Below are 27,413 nucleotides of genomic sequence, written 5' to 3' on the forward strand. Positions count from 1 at the left end.
AAACATCAGTGCTTGTCATTACGTGATGTAGTTAGTGTAGGATCCTACAACAATCTTTTTCTGGCAGGCACCACCATGAAGAGCAATGGCTTACTATGGGGACCGTTTAACACTCTGCAGAATGAGGGGACTACATTGTGTGTGGCCTCCAGAAACCCGCCTTCAAACAGCAGCAATGCTACTACTGCCACACACACTGAACACACTGAGTAAAACTGGATAAATAGTGATGAATCTGAATTCAGTGACTTAGCAAGCCAAATCTTGCTTCAAATTATATTGACTTTATGTGTTCCCTTGTGGGGTTTTTGAGGTGCCTCGTAAGCTGAAAGAAAAGATTTTAAGCTATTGGTCCTTCATGAGGTCCTTTCTCTTCAATCTGGTGTAAGCAAAGGCCATTTCTGTAACATACGGGTGCTCAGAGGGGATGATGTTCATAGAATGGAGGACAGTGAGGAGGGAACCAGCAAGGAGGGGGCAGCTGGATGGTATTTGGGCAATCACAGTGTGGGTTCATTGATTTATTGGAAGGATTATAAGTTCCCCAAACACCAGAAGCACCTGTGTTCAAATAGTGATTATGTACGCAAGACATGTGTTCCAGAGCTAATTGGAGAGTCTTGGATGACCTATTATTTTGGATTTGCATTGCCTGTGACTCCTGTCCTCATGTGAACACGGCAGAATTGCAGCATGTATGTCTTTGACTTTTGCAACCTTGATGAAGGGGAGGAGGAGGTGCGAGGAGAGGTTTGTGAGATGGAATACCAGTGAGAGGACACCCTCGAATAACTGAAATAATGTGGCATTTCTAACCACACTTTTCTTCAATGAGCTTATGCCTGGGAGTCAGAGTGAACGGACGCTTAAATCTGTCAAGCCTTCAATTTCTACGTAAATGCCGGTCTTTCAAGGATGAGCATCTTTCCTTCTTGAGTAGAAGATAATTCTGCCCTTAAAGATACAGTACAGATTTTTCATGCAACATGGTCCCTCAACACAAGCAAATAACCTAACCAAACAAACAGAGAAATGTCTTCTAAAGGCAAAATGCCAGTATTATGCTTACTGACGAATGACACTGCACTGCATCCAAAGGACCAGGTTAGGAGATTTTCGAAGATGGGTTTTGACTCTGTGATCTTCTGTGCTGACTCTGTCACTTCACCCTGTCCAAGATTGGACGCCACTGTGATCAACACGCAGAAAGAATAACTGGCATATGGATAAAGTGACATTTGTAAGGGGAGTGATGGGGAGATCTCTCTGGATTCAGTGTTTTCCCTCTTTAATCTTTCCTGATTGCAGGTCATACACCTGTGAGCTTGCACCTGGTCTCCACTCCCCCCTGCCCACCAGCCAGGAGAAGGTGCATTTTAGAGACTGAGGAGGAGCTTCTTAACAGTAAGTTAGTCAGACATGGGTTAGAACCCCAACTCAGGCAGTTGCTAACTGGATGACCTTGAAGCTGCTTGCATACTGGGTCTTACCTTCCACAACTGTAGAATGGACTGAATGATATAGCTACTTCCCAGGATTGTCTTAGGTGCTTAATACACACATCTTTGAGGGAGGGCAGAGAGTAAGAGGAGATAGTTTACAAAAAGGGATTTTTTTTTAAAAAAACGAACAAATAAAAATCATGGAAATCATAAGAAAAGCAAATCCAATTGATCGGGGATGATTTGCTCTCCCACTGGGACCAAGAGAAGCAGCGGTATTTTATGTTCATGGGATTTGGTGGAAAATGCAGCTCTAGTGAAACATTGGCTATAATTACTCTATCCCTATTTCTCCAAATGCTTTTTCTCTCTTTCCTTCTTTCTTTAAAAAACACCTGGATAGTCCTTTCTCAGCACACCAGGGTTGCATTTCTTCCCCTAAGATCACTAGAGGGTCCCAGGGCGCACCGGGCTGGTGAGCTGTCCGTCCTCACTGGGACGGGCAGAGTGGCCGGCGTTGAGCCCAGCTGGGCTGCGGGGACTTGGGGAGGGACTGGCTTTTGAACAGAAGCTCTTCTCAGTGGAACTGAAGCAGGCAAAGGGGGAGGGGACTGCTAAACCCTGGGAAGTGCGGGGAGGGGGTAAGTTGTTTGCTAATATATCCCTGGGGAAACCTCTAGTGTTTCTGGGCATGGCTGAGTGCACTGCTCATGAAAAATGCACCAGAGCATTGTTGGCATTTGATTTCAGAAGAAGCTACACTACCAAGAGACAACTGTCTTCTTGCCTCCAACACCCAGATGACACACATGCTTCCACTGCTCTGTTCATCCATCCAGATGTTCCCAGTGACTTGGACAGGAAGCCTTGTGGGTTCTGTACAGAGTGTTCCACTCTCCCTTCCAGGGAGGCGTCAGATATGACAAAGCCCGACTTGCAGTATTCTTCTTTTTACTTTGTGGTGAAGAACGCGTCAGTGCCTTTATTTCCAAATACATGTTGTTACTCTTGTTGCTGTTGTTTCAAAATTTGTTCTCCAGTGAAGCAAAATGTACCAAGGATGAGGCAAAATCAAGGGAAAGCAACTAACACCTTTTGGGTGCCTACTATGTACCAAGTACTTTGCATGTAATATTTAATATCTTTCTCACTGTAGACCGTAGGGTGTGCAGGTTTGATTACTGCACGTTACAGTGGGAAGCAGCCAAGTATTCTGGAAAGAGTATAGGGCGGCCACTTACCAGCTGTGTGAATTTAGGTAATTACTTAACACCTCTAAGCTCCGTTTTCTCTGTGTAATGAAGTTAATAATAGCAGCTAATAGCCATGTCATGAAGATTGAAAATGACTGTATTATGTTGTGTTAAAATCTTTACTTGACTTAAATGAGTTGGTCAGGATTGGGAGCTACTCTTACAGAAAGGAAAGAAAAAATGAGACCCCGGGAGAATGAATTATTTAATTTGCCTAAACACTCACAACTGGTAGGGGGTTTGGTCAAAACTCACACCAAAAAGATGTCTGGTTTTAGACTCTAAACTACTGGTTTCTAAAGGAGAAATTTAGGGCACTGTGTCCCACCTCACACTGCCCACCCCACATGGGCTGGTACCCTGTGATAAAACACATGCACACACTTCTCCTATAAGCAGCATCCTAGGAAATCTACGTAGGGGACATCAGAGTTAGAGAGTTAGAGAGTTAGCATGGGTGTCATCTGTATGGATGCAAGAGAGGGGTGCTAACCACTCTTGAGTTTAGAATATAGCTGGTCACTAAAGGCCTGGGGCAGTGGCGGGGCAGTTGGAATCACCTTTAAAGGCTCAACTGAATGTTCTCTCCTTGAGTCTCTACCTTGCACCTTGGCTGACCACTGGGAGAAAACTATCAAAGTGGCTTGACAGCCTCACTGTGTCCTGTTTATTATTGTTTTTATTAACATTCAGCACAATATGTGTAAGATACCTTTTGAGGAAAGAGCAAGAACCTCTCCACTGAGAGCTAAGCACATTATTTGGCGGAGCTCTGACTGGCTAATGTGTTCTGATGGGATCATCCATATCATGGCCACAAGCAAGGCTTTGATGGAAGGAAAGCCAAGAAAGGTCAGTTTTGATGCAAATTATGTTCTGATATATATTATTATTAGTGTTTTTGTTTGGGTGTTTTGGGGTTGTTGTTGTTTTGGTGGAATGTTTGATTTCAAATGTTGGAAGTTGGGGAAATAATTGAGAAAGAATATTCCAAGTAAACTACAGAGAGGACTGCTCAGTGAGTCAAAGGACACATGGGAGCATTTGATGGGATGCAGGTGATGCACAAAAACTTGGGGAGTGGAGGGCAGAAAACAAAGAAGAGAGAAGATACTGGAATTAGCATGGAAGACCAACAAATTGGAAACCAGTGTAGCTGAAAGACATCGTCTATTCTATTAATTCTCTGCCAAAGAAGTCATGGTTCTTTTAGTTTCTTATTAAACATGACAAAATCCAATTATTTAGACCTACCCCCAGCCCCTGGTAACCACGATTCTAATCTCTATTTCTAAGAGTTTGGCTTTTTTTGTTAGATTCCACATGTAAATGAGATCATACAGTATTTGTCTTTCTCTGTTTGACTTATTTTACTTAGCGTGACACCCTCAAGTTCCATCCATGCCATTGCAAATGGCGAGATTTCCTTCTTTCTCATAGCTGAATAATATTTTATTATATGCAAAAGTCCCACATCTTCTTTATCCACCCAGCCTTTGATGGGCACTTCAGTTGCTTGCCTATCTTGGCTATTGAGAATAATGGTACAAGAAATATGGGGTGTTTCTTCAATACCCTACTTTTATTTTCTTTGGATATATACCCAGAAGTGGGATTGCTGGATCAAACGGTAGTTCTGTTTTTAAATTTTGAGGAATTCTCCGTAGTAGCTACACCAGTTTACACCCCAGCAATAGTGCACAAGGGTTCCTTTTTGTAGAGTGTTTTTGCCAACACTTGTTATCTCTTGTCTTTTGATAACAGCCATTCTAACAGGTATAAGGGGGCATCTCATGCTTTTGATTTACATTTCCCTGATGATGAGTGATGTTAAGCATCTTTGTACCCATGGCCACTTGTGTGTCTTCTTTGGGAAAATGTCTATTCAGTCCCTCTGCCCATATTCTCATTGGATTCTTTGTTTTTTGTTTTTACTGTTACATAAATATATACATTATGTATTTGTTAATTTTGGACTTCAATCACTTATCAGATATATGGTTTGCAAACATTTTCTTCCATTTCATTGGTTACCTCAGAGGAGGTGATTCTGAGCTGGGCCTTGGCCGTTGCTGAGATTTGAATGGATGCAAAAGAGAAGAGAGGGCACTCTCATCGAAAGCATGATGTGTTTATAAAAAAGAGAAGAAAAGCAAGGAAAACTAAATTGTCTGGATGAGATGACATTTTGGGGAGGATAAGACATGATGCAGTTGGATAACGTGTCAGAAACTCAGCTGACTCCTTTATTTACTTTCTATATGACCCTGCAAAGTAATGGGTACCACTTACTGGGTTTACATCGGTGGTAGGCAGTATATGAGCTGCTGGGGACCTAGAGAGGATGAGGTCTGGTGTTTGACCTTACGTCCTCAGAATACAAGCTTTGATAAAGTCACAAAGCAAGTTTGTTCTGGAATTCATAGGGAGAGATATATCTTACATAGATCTTATCTAGGGAGCAAGCAGGACAGAAACACTTGCTCTGCTTGCTGGATTCAGGAAAGGCTTTGCAGAGATAGTGAAGTCTCCCCCAGGTGATGAAGGCTGTCTAGAAGTTTGCCAAACTGAGAAGACGGAGGAGGCATTCCAGGCAGGATGAACAGCATGTTCAAAGGCACAGTGTAGTCCCATAGTCCTAAATTACATTTCTCTTTATTTCAGCTAAGAAAAAAAAGCCTGTTTCACTGATCCTGAGGCCAGTGCACATTTGCATTCTACCTTACATATTTTCACCTTGCCAACTTGCTTTGTTTGCAGACCATAATTTTTCAGCTTATCTCTACAGTGGTTTCCCAGCCAAATTACCCCACTAAAATAATGCTAGAAATGTATCATCCTCCGTCTTCTGCTGCTGCTGTCACTGGCTGTTTGTGTCCCTACCTTTCAGCCAACTGCCGTGGAGACTGGAAAGAGGAATACAAATTGCTCCAAAACTGAACGCAGGCCCCTCTCGTCAGCAGCAGAGTGTGGGTGCACTGGGCACATTATCTCCCACAAACACCATTTTAATCCACAGTGGCGAGCAGGAGAGAAAAATGCTTGCCCTTTACAGAACATCCCTGGGAGAGTGGGCCATTGTGTAGCATCGGTTGTTAGAGTCAGTATCTATAAGCCTGACTTGGATCTTCCATTTCATTTGTCCATTCATTTTCTAAGTGGCATTTTATATATAGTATTCTCTGTGAGGCAAGCATAGACGAGCATAATCACCATCTTGTAAAAGGGGAAATTGAGTGAAGGAAATGCTTACTGAATGGATGGATAGGAAGATGAAATTACTTCATTGCAGCAAACGTTTCTGAGTATCTATTGTGTTGCAGTCATAATGCTAGGGACAAGGTATATGGATGCAAATAAAATACATGTAATTCCACTGTGCTTCTGTTCACAATCTGCTCTGTCCCTGAGACCCCTTGACCTCTGCTCACACTGGACTAACTCAGCTTACCCAGGTTTTATCTTTAAGGCCCAACCCAAATGTCACCTCCTCTGTGTGGCTTGACTTGTCTCCTCCTTACCTCTCTCTACAAACACAAATATTCTTCTACCATATTGGTTTTCAGTAAATTCTGTTCTACATTCTGTTATACTCATCACCTTCTTCACTTGGCTGGACTAGATTGAGGCCATGTTTATGTCCCTAATAGCTAGTGTCTCAGACAGCACATATACACTTAGTGAAGTGAAGCCATGGCTCTGCCTGGGATGGGCTCATGATCCAAAGGAGAGTGATCTATGTAACTTTATTATTGTGTGTTAAATGCTATACTAATCTATTTGAGGTCTTGGGAGTGGTAGTAAAACGAATATCTATTTACCATAAACCTGGCAAATCTGATTTCCTGGTCTCTGTCTGTTTTCTTTCCAATAGGATGGTCCACCAAAGAAATTCCCCTTTCCATAAAAAATAAAAATCGTAGTCACGTAAATTGGGAATACTGAATATTATGTCCTTTCTCTTGGACATCCATGATGCCAATTAACATAGTAAAGCCTGAAAATTCCTACATTAAAGAACCCCCTCCTTATCTCCCCCACCCAAAAATCTAGTTGTTCCCAAACCCACTGGATCATAGAATTTACTATATATGACAACCCATTGGCATCCCACATAATTAGCAAACTTAAACACACTTTGAAAAATTCTGTCTTTCATATCAAGTATTCACATTATGAAGAGTTTATAGAGCTTCTGTGAAAACATTAGCTGGAAAGATTTTTTACTCTAAACCTGCTTTGTGTTTGGCGAGCCATTGCGCAAACTAAGCCAAAATGTTTATACCGGAGGCTTCCAGGCCAGTTAGCATTCCTGAAGGGGAGAGAAAGAAACATTGCCTAAAAGGTGTAGCAAGGATCTTCATGAGGACAGGACCAAGAGCAAGGAGGCCCGGGAAAGGTCCCCACTTTGTGGGGCCTGAAGCTTATACTGTGTGTGTGTGTGTGTGCAACTTCTTTAAGAAAAATAATTAAAAATTAAATATAAAATGACTATTAATTTAGCACAAGAAAAAATGATGAAAAATTGCAAATATTAAAAAGCTGGTAAATATCATGAACATTACAGAAATGCATGCAATAACATACTGTTTTTAAATTAACTGCTTGACACGTTTCTATGACATCTTTTCCCTACAGTACTATGTTCTCTTTGAATGCCTTTTCATATGACAATTTTGTAATATCATTTTCTGCAGGTGAAATAGAAGGGTAATGCACCTTTCCTCTTGCTTGGTTGCTCAAATGTTGTATTTTTTTTATTATTAATAGTTTTTAAAAGTTTATATTGGTAAAGTTAGGTGAATTTTTAAGGATTGCTTCAGCTTTGGGAAAACTTCTATCAAGGTCACTGGGTCATACAGCACTGAAGGTGGTCAGAACATTCCTGGAAGCCATGTCTGCATCTAGAAAGTGAGCAATAACTTAATTCTACAAAAAGACATCATCATCATCAATTATATGAAGATATGCCAACAAAGAACTAAACGTACCCCAGCTCGGCTTCCCGTTAGTGAGATCCCAGATGTGTTGACTGCCACTTCATTGCCTCCCTCCATAAGGGGACGTGTGATGGAGGGGAGGTTAGAGTGAAAGGTATTGGAGTCTTCACCTACCTCTGGCTTTACCAATTTGACATAAAAGATGAGGCCTAGTAAACACATTGCTCAGGCTACTCTCAGAGCTTTGGGAGCCCTGAGTGAATGGATGCTTTAAGGATTCAGCTCTCCCTAGCTTCGCTTCGTGGGGGTGAGTGAGAGGGGTGGGCTTTTATTAGAAAGTATTGAGGAAGGTATTGTGCAGCAGGAAGTCTTGTATGGAAAGCAACATAGAAGTCGATTGAGATGCAGGTCCAGTATAGAATAGTTGGAGCTGTTACCTTGGAAAGATCAGCCTGTCCCCCATCCACTGGGCTCCTAGCGGCACCGTCTCCTCCCTGGGCCCCTGGCTGTCCAGCCGCTCACCTCCTCCATCCTGCGAGGCACCACCTGGTGCCTCTTTACGACCAGAGGGCTGCATGTGCAGCAGAGGCCAGTCCCACTGCACAAGCTGTATTCGTCTTTTATTTTACTGGAAGTCTTTGCTGCCATCCGGGCTGGTAATTGCACCACACCATTCCTGAATCGATTGCTTTTAGAGCTGTTGAGCTTTATTACTGCTACTCACTGGGGAGAGAGGAGGGAGAGAAGCAGGTCAGCCTGGGCTCTGCGAGAGATGAGTGTCGTCAAATTGTCTTTCTCCAGCTGTTGAATAAAACTAGTCATGCTGTTCCATAAAACTAAAAAGAAAAAAAAGGAAACGAGAGTGTGAGAGAAAGGAGGGATGTCATGGGGACAGAGAGAGACCGCACAAGACAGCATATGCATCTGACTCTTCTTGGAATAGACAGCAAAGCCGTATTGCGATGTTCACTATACAGTGCGATGATGTTGTAGGAATGTAGCGAGAAGTAAAAGACAAATTAAAAAATACCTGTTGGCAGTTGCACAGATCTGCCATGTTTGCAGGTTTACTGATGTTTCCCTCATTCTTGGAGCTGAGGAGAAACATGTATGTTTTGTTCTATTTGATTTTTTTGTCGCTCAAATCGATAGACTCTGTAATTTGAATCAGATGATGGAATTCCTCCTTACTTACACATATTATTGTTATTTCACTGGCAGATGCCTCTGTCCCTTCAACTGGGCCGGTTTCATTAACGTTAACATCTCTTATTGATTCGTCTAGTAGCATTTCTTCATGGTTTCATCCTAAGGTAGCAGGTGGCCCAGCCATTCTCCTAAAAATGAGGAATTCATATAATTAGATTTCATGATGGGCATTCTTATTCTAGTTGGAATCCATCTTCCAGAAGAAGTTAGCTAACCTAGCTTCTGGGTGAAGAGGCTTGGAAAACAGAACTGAATGCTCACATAAACTTTGTTCATCCTAATTGTTTACGATCCCAGACAATGCCTCATTTAACAATTTTGTCCTATATGAGAGCCCCTGTAATATTTATGTGCATGAATTGATTTATTTCTTTTTATCAACCTTTCAGGAAAGTCTTAATGACAGTTCATGGTATTTACCTATTTTCTAAAAGTAGTCTAAGTCAGTCATTATAAATTAGGCTTTCAAGTTAAATTGGTCTGAAACATACTTAAGCATCATATAAATGTCAGATCTTACACAGGATTCTCCTCTGCAAAGCAGGTGGCAATATGCCAATTTCAAAATGCCAGTTTAAAGTGCAGGGTATTTAAATGACTTTTCCAGAGTCACGTACCATATCAGGGCTCGACACAAAACCCAGGCATCCTTGTTCGCATTCTACTACTCTAAGAACCAGATTCAGTGCTGTAATATTGCAAATGATAGGCCCTGCCTTTGGAGTGGGATGCATGTGAATGTCATATGTCACTTAAATATATGAACAACGTCTTCCCTTGTGGTCCCTCTACTGCTTTCAATCTGTCATGTCAAGCAGCATGACTGCCTTTATGATTGAAATGAAGAGGATACTTGGACCATTGATCTCAGTGGCAGTTGGCATATCAGAATTACCAGTCTGTTGTATCGTATAGCGAGATACGGCCTGGTACACAGATCAGCCAGTGTTTCAACACGTATGATAGCATCAGATATCCCTGCCAAATGGCTGTCTCTTTGCCAGCTCCCCACCTATACCCCCATTAGCTTCTGCCCAACTGCCAGTGATAAAGGTACTTTGAAGTCCCACTGATTTCCATGTAAATGTCATACCATTTGGATCTGGTTTAACATTCCAAATCCTCCAGCCTAGAAGTTAAGAGTTTAGGAGAGCTATAGTTTGTGTTCAAGCCAGTCAAATTTTTACCTTGTTTGTCCCATATTTCTGGGACTCTACAACCCTAAAACAATATGAACAAAAAGACAGTATTTGTTAATGGGTAATGTTTTTCTGCCAAGTATTTTGACTAACCATCGGAATCTGTTTTCAGTACATCAGTGAAGAATGTCAGTGAACTGAGCATAGAAGAAACTTTGATCCGCAGTAATTCACAACCTGGAAGGCCCCAAATGTAATACAAGGAACATGTCTAACCTGCCCTACTAAGCTCTACTCACTGTAAACTCTTGAGGCCTGATTAGGAACTTCAGCTACCCTGAAAGGCTAAACTGCAAAGCCCTTTCAGTTTTTAGGTGAACAGAACTTCCTTGAAAGTGGACAACGTACGTTAATGCTAGCTCTTATCAATGGTGGAGGATGTCATAATGAGGATCTAGTGTATTATTCCTGTTTTATGAGTAGGAAACCAAGGACTAGAGAAATGTTAGTGACTATAGAAGTTATCCAAGTGTCGTGTGTCAGAATTAAGATTGGACTCAGGCTGAGCCCAGTGGGCTTTTACCTTTCACGTGTGCCCTGACATCTGTCCAGCAGCTCGTTTCACAAAGGACACCACCTGTTGCTGGGCTGGGGAGCAAGAGCCTTCATGGATCTCAGTCTCAAGGGGCTTGTAGGAATAACAGTGATACTATGTAAGTAATGAACATATTTAAGTGCCTAAAAATCCCAGTCTACACTTCGATGATGTGACCGTAAAATTGACAGGAACTAACCTTAATATCTGACCAGTTAACTATAGGATTTTGTTTTCCGTTATGTTGCAGGCTGTCAAAATAGAGTCTCATTAAATAAATTCCCATCCTGTCAGAGAGGAGCTCCCCACAAGTAATGTGAAGGCCAGCAAGTTCCACTAATGATGCTTTTTTCCTTTAAAAATGGGAAGGAGGAAGCAAGATAAACCTTTTATCCTGATTCCTTTCTTCTAACCGCGGGGCATGCTATGGCCAGTTGCAGGGGTGGGTAATTGAATTCAGGGGTGCGAGCTGACTGCATTTCTACTGTAAGTGGATCTCTCTTCTCTATCAGTGAGAGAAAATGGCCTCAAATGATTCCGACTGGGACATAGCAGCCATCCCTCTTGAAAATAGCTGGGCCTTACTGGCTTCACTGGGTAGGGAGCCCAAATTGCTCCCCAGATGAGGCCAAGCAGCAGCCAGGATAGACCTGGCTACCCAGCGGGTCTTTATCCCTGTGGAATAAATGATCAAGAGGGCCCATCCTAGAGGAAAGAAGAAAGTTATGCTCAGGTGACAGGAATCATGGACAGAAGCACTGGGACGGAGGCTTACAGGTTTTAATAATATGCAAAGTTACATGGATAAGTGTATTTATAAGTTTCATAATAGAACACATGTCAAGAATCTTAAAAATTGGTGTTCCTGGGTTCTATTTTTCTTTGCGTAGTGGTTTGGGATATATCTGCCTTATGGGTAAACTAACTTTAAAGAGAGTTGAGAATAAAGGAGGCCATTGAGGAAAAGAGAAGTTGGTTTGGGTCTCAGACATCATTCCTCAAACAGCTGACAGTAAGGTCTGTAATGGTAATTGATATTATCCATGCGTCTTTAGTACAACTTGCTTTATCTAATGACCAGGTGGAGTTTCAGAAATGTCGCGAATCTGTTTAAGAACAAAATGGGAATTTTAGCTGAGAATCTTAACTAAGTGCTAAATATAGTAAGAAATAACCACAGCCCCGACCCTGGCAACCTCCATCATCCCACACACTTCCTCTGGACTTCAGGATGGTGAAGCTTATGGGGGTACAGCCTACAGAGACAGATTGCTCATATGTGGAAGGAGTTTCCAAGGGTGCATTCTCAGGGGTTTGAGAGTTCTGTGCACGTGGCAGATGACAGTGACATCTAAAAAATTATAATACGTACAAGCATATTCTGAGTGAGCGCACTGTGACCACATAATAACCAGGTGCTGTTGCAGGATTTTAATGCCTGTGCTGAGTTGTGTTCATGCCACATCGGGCCCAAACCTTTCCTGCCTTGATTGTCAGGGGTAATGAGAAACCAACAGAGGCAGGTTGAGAACAGAAATGATGTGTTTATGCCACGCAAAAGAGAAAATGATGTCCGAGTGCACTTTCAGAAACAAAGATTTTCACACTATTTCAAATGGAGGAAACTGAAGGGAGAATAGAATCAAAGGGAAGGTTGCTTAGTTGGCAAGAGCGTGATGAACGCTGGAGGACCCGGGCCTGAGAGGTCAGGACTGTTACGTTTACTATGGGACAAGTAGTTTCTTCTAAACCAAACAACATCAGCGGTCACATGAGATTAATATTGTTGAGCGAAACTTTGCAGCATCTCTGGATTTATTTGTATTTAATCTGTGAATCCGTTTTGGTTGTGTAAGGGTTGTAAACATAACTGGATTATAGCTACCTTTGTTTGTATATATTTAAGAGATGCTAAAATAAAAGCAATTGGAATGATCAGTGAGGATCCCCAAGAGTGGCTTTTTTCTTTTAAAAGCTCCTATATTTAGGTTTGGGAAGTCCTGTCGCCGGTAGAGCTGTTCAGAGCCTACTGACTCAGAATTGGTGTCAACGCCAGTAGGCAGGGTTTGCTTCTGCCGTGTTCAGTTCCCTGGGTTACAGTGGCTTGCTGATCTCAGTAGGGCTAGGGGAGTTACCAAGAGAAGAAAAGGGCAGCTTTGTCAGCACCTGTTTGTTTTGTTTTGCAAAATCAAAGGCTCAGTATTGCCTCAAAGGCAACTGGGTAGATTCTTCGAGAGAAAGACACATGCCTGTGTGCAAGGCATGAAGCTAAGCACGCAGACTGGTTTTGAGAGGTTAATGGAAAAGAAAGGGATGGTGCAGGAGCTGGTAATTATGCTTCCTCTGTAAATAGTCTTATGAAAATTTCAAGCGTGAATTACTTCCTAAACACAAATTAGTCTCTTCAATATTTGTTAAGAGAAATCATTTAATTTACTGCAAGAATGAAAGGCATAAAAGCACCAAGCGCAGGCACACAACTTAATCACTTTAACCAAAGCTTAGCGTGAGCTGTTTTCTCCCACTTCACCTTTCAAGTTTACGCAGAATATTTGGGGTGTTTAGGGGGAGTCTCCATGTTCTAGCTGTGTGGCTTCTGAGTCTGCCACCTCTGCTCTACGAAACCCCAGGGAGCGCATCTTTAGCAGGTTCTTAACTCTTATCAGAACAAAGGCATCAAGCTGTCACCTTAACTCCAGCCATTAACTCCGTGGAGCACATTTCCTTTATTTCATTTAAGGCAGGAGCGGAAAGCCCGTTCCTGCCGCACCTTCTCCTTTAGGCTAAAGCTGAATGGGGAGGGAACTGAAGGATTACCAAACTCTCAAGCCTTTGCGTTTCCCTCTGAGAAACCTACCTCCCCCCTCCCTTCTTACTGCTCACCCTGACCATTACAGTTGTCAGTACTGAATTCTCTGCTCCTCCAACCCCTGCAATTTCCTCCAGAATTTCTACCGACATAAACTGTTAAAGCCAAATCTTGCTGCGATTTTTGCCCCCATGGAGAAACATGTATTACAGGAACAACAAACCCTTATAACTTGGGAGACCCAGGGGCTTGATTGCATTAGAGTCATAGAAGCATAAATGCACAGCCGTGTATCACCACCGTTAAGTTGTTTTTGGTATGAAATGATGTCATCCACTCCCAGCACAGCCTCAAGCCCAGTGCCCTTCGTGTGTTGTGTTCAATAAATAGTTGACATTTTAATTTATTAATTTTTACCCACTCCGGTATAAAGTTACCTCAACTCTTAGTTATCTATAAAAATCAGTTGGTTGTAACCCTTCATTCATTTTCTGGCCATGTCAAATGTCTTTGATACCATTATATCATCTTGATATTTCTTTTTTAAAAAATTTATTCCTAACTGTTTTTATTCTTCATTGAAGTATAGTCGGCTTACAACGTTGCATCAATTTCTGGCGTACAGCATAATGTTTCAGTTCACACATATACATACGTATATGTGTTTCTATATTCAGATTTTGTATTCAGTATGATCTTGACATTTCTAATACCGTACATGGACGGTAAGGACACAGCAATTTAGTTTAATTGAGGGGAAATGCATGTTTACATTAGTAATAATTGTTTATTATCTTTGAAGACATAAAGGGTTATTATTTTCAATAAGTGAAACTCATAACAAAATGTTGCCTTAGAGGTCCTGCTTTAAGGACCTCATAATGATTTGCATGTAATTAGCGTGTCAGAATATCCCCTGAACTTTGCCCATTCCTGCTCCCTTTGCAGCTCCTTCTTTGTGGATATAAAGTTACATCAAAGTATTATAGTAAATTGTTTTCTGGTAATTTTGCTTAAGTGATTATTAATTTGACAGTGATTTTTTGGACCCTTGAATGACATGATGTCTTTAAATATATTTCAGGCAAGCTTGTGTTCAAATTGACACAAATTTTGAAATTAGTGACTTTGGAATCAGTGCATGACATAAATGAAAAATAGCATATTTTGTATTTATGAAAAAATTCCCTGTGCTGATCAGAACTGACCTCTGGGTATGAAACAGGACTGGACTTCCATATGTTAATGGGAAATAAGATGGGGAGAGGGTTTCTAATTACTTAGTTTATTAAGAATCCCAGGGCACCTCTTAGAATGGTAGAGGTGATGTTAGCCCTTATGTTCTGGACATGATCCAGTTTAGGTAATTGCTAATTACAATCTGTCTACCTAATTCCCTTGACTCTTACTTCTGAATGTTATTTTTCCTGACTTAGCTATATTTAACTATTATATGCTTTTGGTGTGTGGCTGTTGGAAAATCTACTGACTTCTACTTCTGTGTTCAGTGTAGTTTGTTTCTTATTTGATTGCTTTTGATGGTTATTTTTATTATCATATTATTATTCTAACTATTTCTGTAGACAAAAAAGAAAATAAAAACCCTGCAAAAACTTTTAGCTACTTTCAACTACTTAGGCTGGAATATGCTTTGTCAATCTGACAGATGGACTTTCTGGATCTGTGTTTAAGAATCTGGAATCACTAGGCACACCAGTGGCCCATGACATACTCATTATAAAATTGTGAAAACTCAGAGATGAGTTTTAGACAGACAGGATTTTTTAGTGTCCTCAATTCTGGAGCTAAAATCAGGACATGGAGAAGAAGTCTATGAAAGTTATCCCACAGCTAAGGATCCCTCATGTTCTGGGTCCTTCCCCAAAGAGGAACATCTCTATTTTGGAGACTAGAGCATGCTTTGACTCTTTTGATGACAATAAAATGGAGCTGAAGAATACAGAAGTAAAGATTTTATTCCTTTCAAAATACAGGTCCAAATGATATACAGGTGTTCCACCCTGCTTCTGTCCCTCTGAAGAAGGTGAGATTATTCCCAAGTCTGTTAGGATTTGAGTCCTTGGTTTGGGTGCAATGCTTGGAGTTCAGATGAGGGGACATCAGGTTTTATCTGTAATCCACCCCCAGTGTGTAAAAATCATGCAGTGAAATAAGTTAGGTGGAGCTTTGTTCATGTCCTAGCAATGTCAAATGCATGAAGCATCTTTTCCACTCGTCAATACGTTTTGAGCCTTCCCAGTGAGCGAAATGATTGGAACTTTCAGGAAATAGACATCCCTGAGTTCCTAGATTATATATTCCAAAATACCAAACATGTAGATTTTGACCTCTGTTTTACCCACTCTAAAAAGTTCACTCAACTGTAATTTCAAAGAGATGTTCTGACTGAATCAACTCACCAGGGCTAACCAGAATGTGTAAAAAACTCAAACATAATGTTCCCTGTATTTTCTATTTGATGGTGTTTTGGCCAGAGGTGGGGAGACTCTTCCTGTGGATTTTGTTAATGAAGGAAATATTGTTTCCCGTGAGACTGCAACACTTTGACTCGAACGTCTGATCCATGGCTCGGACAGCAAGGGAAGTAACCCACTTTATCATCTGTGCTCTCTTCCACTGCTCTTCTTCATTCTGCAAATCCATCAGAAGGAACAGATTGCATCTATTGTGTCTAAGGACACCATTTACTCACAAGCAGCATTGAAATGGAAGTGAGGAGTAACAGTAGCAGAAGAACATGAGCCAGTAATTGAGCTCAAAATGGCCATTGGCTAGGTGGTCAGATAATTGTGTCCTGCCGTGGTACATTTCCTGAGCAGTCTTTGAACCTAAAATTGTTATGTTGATGAAATGCATTTTAAACATGTGATTATGGTTCTTAGACTTACAAAAAAAAATTAGATATTTTCAGAATGTTCTGACTGTGATATATCGGAAGATTTTGATGTCAGAATGACCAAAAAAAAAAAAAAAGCACTATAACAAACTGCCCCAAACTCAGTAAGATTTATTATGGGAGTTCTGAAGAAACTCCTGCCAGTTTCTGTATAGCTATTTGTCTAACTGCATAATATCTTTTTTTTTTCCCCATTCTGGTAACACATTAATTCACCCTTTCTGAAAAACAATCCTTATTGCCACTACACTGGAAATACAGTCTTGCTTTCTACAAGGAGAAGGCTGTGTAGCTTTGCGGTTTAGGAGAGAAAAAAAATAATCAATCTGTTTATTTCATTATTTACTTGCACTAATGGAGAAAACCACTAGAAAAAAACTTCCTCTTATGAGTGAAAAAAACAAAGAGGCATTGCAGCCCCAGACTTTCTGCGTTCGTTCTAATCAGGATAGATGATACTGATGTTGCCTTTTAAAATACTACGCAAGCTCTGGGGGTGAGTTTTGACCCAAATTGAGAAAGGTGCTAGTTTCCCACAACGCCTCCTAGCACGCGCATTTCCAAAACAGTGAGGATTAGGGAAGAAAGAACTGAAGGGCTTTGGTTGGGCCCGATGTGAGTGTGTGTGTCTGTATGTCTGTGTGTGTCTGTGTGTGACAGAGAGACAGAGACAGAGAGAGAATCTTGAGAACATGTTTCCATCTAATAAAAAGAAAAAAAAAACTTCCATGAGCATCACCAGAGTGGACTTATCCACCAGTGTCCCTAGGCCCTGCTGACTTATGGATATAAAGCTTTAATCCTTAACATTTGCTGGGTAAGTAGCCATAGCCCAAAACCCCTAAGCTCTTAGTCCCTAATTCAAGCTCCCTTCCCACCTTCTCTCCACCCCTACCTACCACGGTTATTTCCAGGTGGCCTCTGAGTTTTCCTTAGATCACACTTGGTCCTATAGTTTGTTTTTTCCTTCTTGGCCTCTCTGTTGATGTCTGTTGCCTGTCAGTCCAATTGAATGTTCAATCGTCAGTGAAGTGACCCCTGCCACGAGAGTATTGCCTTCTATGTCCCCCAAACTGAAAGACCTTCAGGAATCAAGATCTAGCTTCATCTCCCAGAGCCATGCCTAGTTCTCTGCAGAAATGGGGAAGAAATCCTTTTTCATAGACGCTAGCTGGGCACATGGTTGAGATAACCCTTTACTCTCTGCCTCTTCATTTCCATCACCCACGCCAAGACTCTCTCACACTCTTTTGCTCACAGGCCCCCTTTTCCTTCTTGACAAACAGTCTATCCAGAGGTGACCCCCAGATGCTGACCAGGTAGGTCTTAGGACCCAGTCAGGTCCTGCATCCTGCCTTTGTCCACTTGGGCTGTCATAACAGGACCACAGACAGTGCAGCTTAAACAGCAGAATTTTATTTCTCATAGTTCTAGAGGCTGGAGAGTCTAAGATGAAGGGTGTGGCCAACTCAGTTTCTGGTGAGAGCTCTCTTCCTGGCTCACAGATGGAGAAGAGAGGGGAGAGAGAAGGAAAGAGAGGAGAGGGGGAGACAGAGGAGAGGGGGTTGAGCACCTTCTCTCTGGGGTCTCTTCTCACCAGGACACTAATCTGCAATCCTGTCAGATCAGCACCCTGGCTTTATGACTTCATTTCTTAGGGGCTCCACCTCCAAGTGTCACCAGGGATTAGAGCTTCAACAAAACAAATTTCAGGGGGACAAAACGGTTAGTACATAACAATCCACATTTAAATTCATCAGGGACCATTGATACTGTCCTGTTCATCCTTCCCTAAGAAGTGAGTATGTCCACAGGCATGTGTGTGTCCGCGGGGCTACGAATAATTGAGCCAGGAGGGAGTGGCAGACTGACTGGGAGAGGAACTGGCGAGCACGTGGCTCTTGTAAAGGGGGCAGCTTCTCTCCGCTGCAGCCAGGTGTCCTGCAGGACCAGTTTTGTCAGTTTTCCATTTAAAAAAAAAAAATCTAGAAATGTGAAATTTTATGTGGAACTTTCAACACGTGAAAGTTAGAAACTAATTCAAAAGTTTAACAAACCTCTCATGGGCCAGCACTAGGAAAGCTGTCTCTAGCCTTAGCTGTTCCAGTTTATAGACCATGTCCCTCCAGTGGTTGCCTTGAAGGCTCTAGGAAGGATGTCATCCCTTTGTTTTGTGGTTTTTGTGCATTGCTTTCTTAAGAGGACTATAAGGAAATTCTAGTGTTCACAGCTGCTCTTGTGGTTACTTGGCCATTCATAAGGCTTATAGATGATAATGAAGTTGTCTTGGAAAGCTGCCACATCCACAATGTAGTTGCTTATCCGATTTTGTAATCCTTTATCAATTCCCTCTACAGCTTGGAGGCCAGGCTGCGGGTATGGAACAGAATATTAAGTGGTTTCAAATCAAGTCCAGTCTCTGTTAGGATCTTCATTGTGATAACAAGAAATATTCTTAATAATAGTAACTGACAACAACAACAATCATGTGTCATTATATGGTATTCCAGTGTCAACGAGAAGTGGAGAGGGATCGAAAGGGGCATAAAGGAATAAGCAAAAGCCGAAAAAGTCATCCAGGGTGTGAGCATATTCTACCAACAATGTGATGTTTGCTCACAAATGTCTTACATTTTTCCCTCCAAAGTGGGTATTTGCTTGGCTGCCATTTCTTAGGGAGGATGGTGTTGAATAAAGAATGTAGACTTGGTTTCATCCCACGTGAGTCCCATCACTTGCTGTCTGTGTAGTCTTACAGAAACATCCAGCCTCTCTAAGCTGCCGTTTTCTCATCTGTGAACAGGGCATAGTCATGGTACCTACCTTAGGTACTGCTGTGTAGAATCAGATGAGATCCTCCATGTCAAGCATCTAGCATTCTGCTAGATACACTTTACAGTCGTTGCTAATACATTTTGTTAGTGTCAGTATAATGATTATTATTGGAGTTTTAACTCTCTGGCTTGTTTTCCGTCTTTGTTTTCCTTTGTATAAATGGGTCTGAGACAATGAGTTAAACCCTGTCCTCAGCTTCTCAATGCTATTTTCTCATGCATATGGCTTTTCTTTCTCTCTCTTTTTTTTTTTTTTGACCATGTGCTATCTTCTTTCCAGATACAATTTTAGAAGCCATTAGAATGGACTTGACAACTGAATGAAGTATTTAGGTGGACTAGATAAGAGAGAGGCTTTCAGCTCAGTGGATACAGGCTCCTTCCTCCTCTGCCCTTGGCAGGGCTCTCCTTACGCTTAAACCCCTGCTGGCTCAGGGAGTATGTGAAACCAGTGCAGCCATAGTCATGTCTGGTCACCGTCAGATAGAAGTGAAGAACTAAGATGTGTTGAGTTAATATCGTGGGCTGGCTGTTTACGTGTCATTTCATTTGATCTTTGAATAACACTAGGAGGAAAGATTGTATTAGTTGTGTAGTTTTATACAAAATTATCCAGAAGTGTACTGGCTTAAAACAACAATAAACATTCTCTCTCGTGGTGCCTGAGGGTCAGGAATTCAGGGGTGACTGAGCTAAGTGGTTCTGGTTCAGACTCTCTCACAAGGTTAGAGCTGCTGCCCGCCAGGGCTGCAGTCACCTGAAGGCTTGACTAGCAGTGGAGGTTACACTTCCAAGATGGTGCACTCACGTGGCTGGCGGCTGGCGGATCGGCGCTGACTCTTGGCAGGAGGAGGTCTGTGTTCTTCTCACAGGCCTCTCCACAGGGATGCTTCAGACAGGGCAACTGGCTTCGCCCAGGAGGAGTGAACTGGGAGAGAGAGACAAGACAGACAGACAGACAGATGGACAGATGGGCAGACACGAAGAGAGACAGAGAACCAGACAACAGCATTCACTTCGGCCACATCTACTTACTAGAAGTGAATCACTACCTCTGACCCACAATAAAAAAAAAAAAAAGTGAAAATAAGTTTCTACATTTTGAAGAGAAGAATTTTAAAGAATTTGTAGACATATTTTAAAACTACTCCAAGGCCAAGTGCTGTTATCCTCAGTTGACAGATGAAGTGATGGAGACTACAAGCCCAGGAAATGAAGTTACTGAATCGTATACCTTATTTACTGGCATTCCTCCCCAGTCCCCCATCTACGTGACATTTTTGCTTTAAAAAAGTAGATTATGAAAGTGGTATCACCATTGATTTCTTGTGGCGGGGGGGGGTTGGTGAAAGGTGCCCTCCAGTAACAATTTAAAGACCTGAGTTTCTAGAATTGCTTGATGCAGTCATGTTTTTGGAGTAGTCATTTGTATGCGGTCCATCTGATGGAGGAAGTGTATTTCTCACTGGAATCAGTATATGTGGAAAACACCATCAATCACAGTCATCACAGAGCAATTAAGTACCTAATCGTGCGTGGCGCTGAGTGTGCTGCTGAAACGGAACACTTTGTAGGCCTGCTGCCTACCCTCTTGGGGCTTGGAATCCAAGAACTCAGTGGAAGATTGAAGAAATGTGTGGAGAACAAGGCAAATTCTTCTGAAATATGATTGCAGTAGTCGAGGAGGGAGGGCTGATTCAGAGGAAGGAAAAAGAAAATGAGACAAGAAGCTGAGACAGCATCAGAATAGAGGGAGAAATGCCTAAGAAAGGTAAAATACAGAATTAAAGTGACCTGGATTTTTTTTTTTTAAGTATAAAGATAACTGGAAAAGGTTACCATGTTATTCTTGGGACTCAACTTTTGCTGAGTTTTACCTTAAGGTTTTTTTTTCCTCTAAAGCAGACTGTTTTAGGCCCCTTTCCATGTCAGTCAGTGATGGCTTTTAATTCTTCATTTCGATCACTAACCCTCAGTGAAATTATTGCCTAAGTGTCCGAATAGATATATCTGAGGTTTATGTCTATTATTTTCATGCAGGAAGAGAGGAGGACATTCCTCCTTTTCATATGCATTTGTAAGTATTTTCAATCAATCATGCATTTATAATCCAACTGGGAAGATATGAGTCAGACACAATGGCCCTTCTGGTGCAAGAATCTGCTGTAAAACTGATCAGCTGGCCAAGTTGTGTCTTTTTTTTTTTTTTTTTAACTTAGATTTTGCTTTCTTTCTGGGAAAAAGAAAGACGGGAAAAAAAAAAAAAACCCCAAACCATCAGCAGCAGGTGCTGCCAAAATGGTATTTTTCTTATCTGTGCTGATTTCAAGGGGAGAGCAAAAGAATGTGTAATTGCTTCTCTCAGGCTGCTGGGATGGCGCCCGTCTCTCTGGCATTATCCACTTATTTGATCTACATGAGGAAAGAAGCAGAAATAAATTAAAAATGCATTTTCCCAAAGGCTCTGAGGACGTTATCCGCACATGCTCCCTTCCACCAATCTCTGCAACTGTATGTAAACATATATTGAGGGGAAAGCTGCCAAGGTCAAAAGCTCCCCCAGATATTCCTCCCTCTCCATTTATTTACCTTCTTCCGTACATCTAGGAAGACAGGTATCAGAACAACAAAGACGTTAAGTAACAGCCACGACAGCACAGCAGTTTCTTCTGAGCATGATCATTTGAGGAAGTTCTTCTATGTGGGCCACAGATGTCAAAATCCAAGTTTCTAAAAAGAAGCAAAAAAAAAGCTACTTTAAATGGTAAGGGATTTGTTTATTTGAAGAGTTGTGTTACAGAAGGATTGGATGGGGAAGAGGTTTCTCAGCCCAGGAGAGAGGCAGAGGGTAAGGTGGTTCTGTCCCCATGCTGGCATTGGGCAGAAGGCTGCCTTCTGGCCCTGCTGTCACCTTCTATCTGTTTAGGCTTCATTTTGCTGGACCCCCCGTGGGTTGGATTCTGACTCATATCAGAGACTCCTTCTCTTGATGCTGCTTTTATCCCTGGCTTTATCTTTTTTTCTTCCCCTCCCTTTTCCACTTTCCATAGAGTCCCAGAATCCAGAGGAAGCTCAATGCCGACTCGCATGTTATCCTAAACTTCTTCAGGGTGACACTTACCTGCATTTTCAAATTTCTAGTAGACATTGATGTTTCTCAAATCTAGCAGTGAGGATGCCTTTTCAGATATCTTAATTCCTTCTAGTATAATACAATCAGTTGCTTTTTGCTGTGTTCTCATTAGCAATGAAGCATTTGCTTACTATCAGCTGTTAGTGTTCTCCAGTATAACTAATAAAGTCGGCTTGGAGATTTTTTTTCCATAGCCTCTATTTTTGAGTCCTTCAAATGTATTCTTACTGCTAAATTTGTCCTGCTTTTTGTTCTGCTAAATTTGGACTGCTTTTTGTTCTGCTACATTGCCAGTGAGTTTACCTTTTTCTCCCCCCTTTGCCTATTTATTATTTAAAACCCAGCTCAGATATCCTTTTTTCTGTGAAGTCAATGACTCCTCCCTTCAGAAACTTAGATACTTTGAACTTGGTAAGCACCATCACACTTTGTACATACTTCTATAGTGCTTGTGCGTGTGTGTGTGTACATAACTTTCTGACTCATTAGATGATAACTTTCTTAAGTGCAGAGAAATGTGTTATTTCTGTGTATATCTTCAGGCACAAGATTGGCATGCTGTAGATGTTCCAGACATCTCACATACTGAATGAGTGGAATGAATGGGTGCTGCTGGTGGCAGACAAATGCATGGTGTATACTTAGAAGTCTTGATCATTGCAGGGCCAGAATGATACTTCCCCTGGCACACCAGAACTGTGCAATGTCTAATTTAATGTCTCATATAAAGGGAACCATCTTGCCTGGAAGTGTGTTTCCCTACTTGGAGTCTTTTAGCTGCAGACAGCCAAGCACATTCACAGTATACACTTTGTTGTCATGTCAACTGTGGATGAAGGACGGATGACCCATATGTGAAAAGTTTGAGGGAGCACTGTCATAAGACATTCTCACTTCTGACACCAATTGTAAGTTTAAGAGCTTTCCAGATCCACTCTCAGATTTGATAATTTACTAGCAGAACTCCAGAACTCACCAAAAGCTGTTATACTCATCATTATGGTTTATTGCAGGGACAAGGTGTAGATTACAATTAGCCAAGGAAAGAGACACAGGGGGCAGCCTGCAGGGATCCAAATGGGGGGGTTTCCAGTTGTTCTCCACCCTGTGAAGTCACAGACAGCATTAACTCATTGATGTGTGACCATGTGCACTGAATATTGCCAACCACAGAAGCTCACCCAATCTCCGTGTCCCAGGTTTTGTTTTGTTTGGGGTGGAGGGGGGCTCCATTGTATAAGCTCCATTCACTACCCACATGGCTGATCTCAGTCTCTAGCCCTCAGGAGGCAGGGCTGATACTGTGCCACCCAAAATCCCCATCCTAAATCACGCTGTTGTTGTGCCCCACACAAAGACAGTGCTCCTACCAGGCATGACATCCATGGGCTTACAGACTAGCTCCCAGAAGCTAATGGCAAAGGCCAGACTTCTCCCTGGACAAAGTTAAATTATTTACTATATGATATGCATCGGATTTTAATTCATCCCCCAAAAGCCTCACCAAACCCATCATTTCCAAATGGGAGAAACAGGAAATCCAATCCTGCTTCCTGAGCTTGAGACAAGGGAAAAGGAAAGGCTTTTCGGACCCTTTAGTCAGGATGGGTGTGTTCATAGGGAACAAAATCCCCTGAATGCAGTTTTGCCGAGTGTCTGTATGTGCAGTGGCACTCCTAGCATGTGGGAGTTTTCCTTCTCCTTTCCTCCTTTCTATGACATAATTATTTTCATTAATAATCATTTAATACTTTAGTAACTCTCCTTAGATGTCTTATTTGTTCTGTAGCTTTAAAACAACTCACAATGAAAGTAGAATAATGTATTTCACTTTTAAAAATAGATTAAAATTCAGTAGAAGTACTTCGTATACAAAATTTGAATTTCTCAAACAAAAATATTACACAACACAGTTCTCTCTGTTTTGCTGCGGGGACACGAATAGAACACAGTTGAAAATTCCAAGTGATCACGTAGACTGACAGGATTGAATAACTCAAGTTCTCTTTCTTTTGTTTTTACATTCATTGCGCTGTTACTTTTTATTTCAAATGTATTGTTTAAACAAAAAGATATATAGTACCACAGGATTGGAGACACACACTGCGCTTAAATTAAGTGCTAACTTACTTTCCAAGTAAATGCATATTGCCAAGTCCATGAGTACTGGGGACTGATTGAATACTTGGGAATTCTCCAATTATCTTCCATGTAGAATACAATGGTTATTAAATAATAAGTAATAAAATGTGTTCATCTGAAGCTTACACATATAATATTAGGCTCAACTATGTCTACAGCAATCATTTAGAACTTTGACCAACACAAGGTATTTTTTTGTGGGTGGAGTATTTTTATCACTGACATTGTTTAGAATTGTGGAGGGAAAGCAGAATTAAAGGTCCTCTGTTTTTAAGCTCTCAGTCATTTCTCCTCTGTAGCACAAAAGATTATGGCTTCTTTCCATAACTCAGTATCTTTCTTAGCTGGGAACTCACTCTGATATCCTTGCTGTTGCCCTGGGGTGGGATATATTCTGATGGGGGCCAGGATTGCCCATGTGTTGCTGCAGAACATTTGCTGGTGCTATTTACAGTCCTAATTAAACGGAAGATTATTAGAAATGGGAAGGTGGCTATAAATAGCCTGGTCCATTTTATCTGTTTCTTCGGTGTGTGGGATGAGCAGCGCCGAGCTTCTCCCTTGAAGTTCAGTTAACTCAAGATGTGTTCTGCTTTTGTTATTTTACTTTGACTTAAAAAAAAGAAAAAGCTCCATGATGCTGATCAAAGTGGAAGAAAACAAAGAGGAATCACTCTCAGTCATTGCAGGATCTGGGCAGAAGGGAAGTAAAATGAAATGGAAGTGGGGAGGGGTGTGAGTGATATAAGAAAAAAACAAACGTGGACCTAATCCTTTCTGACAACTTTTTTTTTTCTGAATATAACTAAAAATAAATCTTATTTTCAGGTTTGTGAAAAATCGGTTCACTTTATCCAGCCATAATATGATAAACCAGTCTGTTCAGACAGCCTGGGCCTGGGGTCAGAGCCTTCTCTCTCTGATGTCTGGTTAGGACGTCTTTTCCAGGGAGTGGGGAGCCCTATTGGCTTTTCTTGCTCCAGTGCAGACTCCAGGAATCAGCTCAGCTTTAGGGGCAGTGCTGTGATCGAAGTGAACTTGACCTTGATCCAGTCACCTGGACTTTGTAAATCCCTGATTTCCCATATTAGGAAATACCTTTAGACACAGTGCCCCAAATCTTGATTCTTCCGATAAACTTCCCCACTGACTCTTTGGCTCCCCCTTCTCTTCCTCTCCTGCTCCCCCGAACAAGCTGTCATACTCATCCACTAAAGTTCAGCTTTGATCCCTCCTCTCCAGAAGCCTTCAGCATATCTCAGTGACCTCTTTAAAATTTCCCAAGTTCCTTTACCTGCATTTAAGACAGCCCACGATGCTCTTCTAACCCATCTATCAACCCTAGCTCCCTCCAGTTCTTGGCTCAAAGGAGTTCTAGACCAAGGGGTTTATAGGTATTGCTCAGACCCATAGGGTGTTTTAGTTATTGCTTCATTGTTTCTGTCCATGTTTTTGTTTGTTTCTTTGGTATATTAGCCTTGCTCTCCCACTCACCTTAATCGTATCCCAAAGCCAAAGTCAAATCGTATTTCTCCCAGTTGGAAATTACTTTTTTCCTTACTGTAAATTCCTTAAACCTTAATGACTAAACTTTTCATTTAGCGCTGACTAGTTGTCCAGTTTAGTTATATTTATTTGCATGCGTGTTTTTCCTCATGCACTAATTTTAAGGCTCTTTAGAATTGTCATGCCATAAGGATATATCTAAACCTGGATCTGTATTGTATTTTGTAGCCTATGAAAGATTTTTCTTGAACGGTCTCATTTGATATGTTAAGCATCTGCGTTGAAGAGGTGATATTACCCACAGTTTCACAGGTAAAGTGACAGAAACTCAAGAGGGGTTCAATAACTTTCCCCAAATCACCAGGCTGGTAACTAATAGACCCAAATTTGAAGTTGCTGGACTTCTGACTATCCTTGGTTCTTTTCCTAGCTCACGGCTGCTTTTATAATTTTTCATGCCATAATACCTGGCACTGGTTACAAATTAATAATACTTCTAAACTGAAGGAGGAAAAATGAGTAAAAGAATGAGCGAGTGAATGAATGAACAGCAACAGCGCGATGTATGACATTGATGAGTTTACTAATTCAGCAGAACTTCACTGTGACGTTTTCAGGGCACCCGCCAGTGACCTGAGACGTGAAACCACTCTGTGAACGGTCCTTGTCTTTCTCAAAAACCAACGATGAAAGTCAGGACAAGATAGTCTCGGGTGTATTTCCTTTAATAGCAACTGTTGTTTAAAAGCGAATTCCACAGCACTCAACAGAAGGGTTTGCTTCCTCATGGCACTTTTAAGTTACTACATAAAAGTCAAGTAAAACCACAAAACAGAGAGTCTAATTCAAAGAGGGATCTGAACACAGCAAACCTAGAAAGGATAATTCTCCTTTAAATTTCCAAGTGGCTAGAAAGAAGACTAACTAGATAGATGAATGTTGAAAGAGGCGCTCCTCTGAGCTGCTGTTTTCTCATCTGAAGTTGGAGAAGACGGTAGTTCCTGCCTCCTAAGGTAGCGAGGGTGGGTCGAGTTGGAGCAGAGCCCTCAGAACAGCACCTGGACACACGTGCTGCCTGCCTACTGTTACCCCGACACTGCTAGGGGAGAAAAGGCGTTTTGCCCCCCTTTTTGCAGGGGGCAGTCAGAAGTAAGCTTTTCTTAGTGAATTTCACCTAATTTTTTTTTCCTGTATTCTTTCTGGCATTTATTCTGATCATGGCCCTCTTTATTCTAATAACCTTCTATGATGTCCGTGATTTTTATTTTTAAGGTCAAGAACGGTATGTTTTGGCCGATGGAAGCAGAAGTCAGCCCCCTAGGTGAACAGCACTGTCTGCTGCAATAATCCACTGCTGTCTGGGTACATTCTTTCCCTCCCTCCCTCCTTCCTTTCCTATAGGCTTAAGGTTACACTCAAGCCACCCCAGAAAATGACTGTGCAGCCACTGTAGGCAATTCTTCCAAACTCATTACAGGCTGTTCATGTTTGAAG

At 41.6% G+C, this 27,413-nt stretch overlaps 1 protein-coding gene and 2 long non-coding RNA genes across 18 annotated transcripts in view; 2 read left to right on the top strand and 1 right to left on the bottom strand.

Moving 5' to 3' along the window:
* NRXN3 (neurexin 3) overlaps positions 1-27,413 on the top strand; it is a 1,622,069-nt gene that overhangs the window by 1,332,553 nt on the left and 262,103 nt on the right. The gene's annotated exons all lie outside the window — the stretch shown is intronic.
* On the bottom strand, positions 15,346-17,694 carry LOC140697159 (uncharacterized). 2 transcript variants are annotated; one of them, XR_012074000.1, is made up of 3 exons: positions 17,621-17,694; positions 17,204-17,300; positions 15,346-16,039 (listed from the first exon to the last, which is right to left on the bottom strand). It is a non-coding gene; the product is annotated as an uncharacterized lncRNA (long non-coding RNA). The 2 variants fall into 2 exon arrangements; XR_012073999.1 differs by having other exon boundaries at positions 17,204-17,683.
* On the top strand, positions 17,975-27,284 carry LOC140696982 (uncharacterized). Of its 2 annotated transcripts, none has more exons than XR_012073772.1 (2): positions 17,975-18,029; positions 27,192-27,284. It is a non-coding gene; the product is annotated as an uncharacterized lncRNA (long non-coding RNA). The 2 variants fall into 2 exon arrangements; XR_012073771.1 differs by having other exon boundaries at positions 18,003-18,102.

Source organism: Vicugna pacos, chromosome 6, assembly GCF_048564905.1.
Source record: "Vicugna pacos chromosome 6, VicPac4, whole genome shotgun sequence".
Taxonomy (NCBI): domain Eukaryota; kingdom Metazoa; phylum Chordata; class Mammalia; order Artiodactyla; family Camelidae; genus Vicugna; species Vicugna pacos.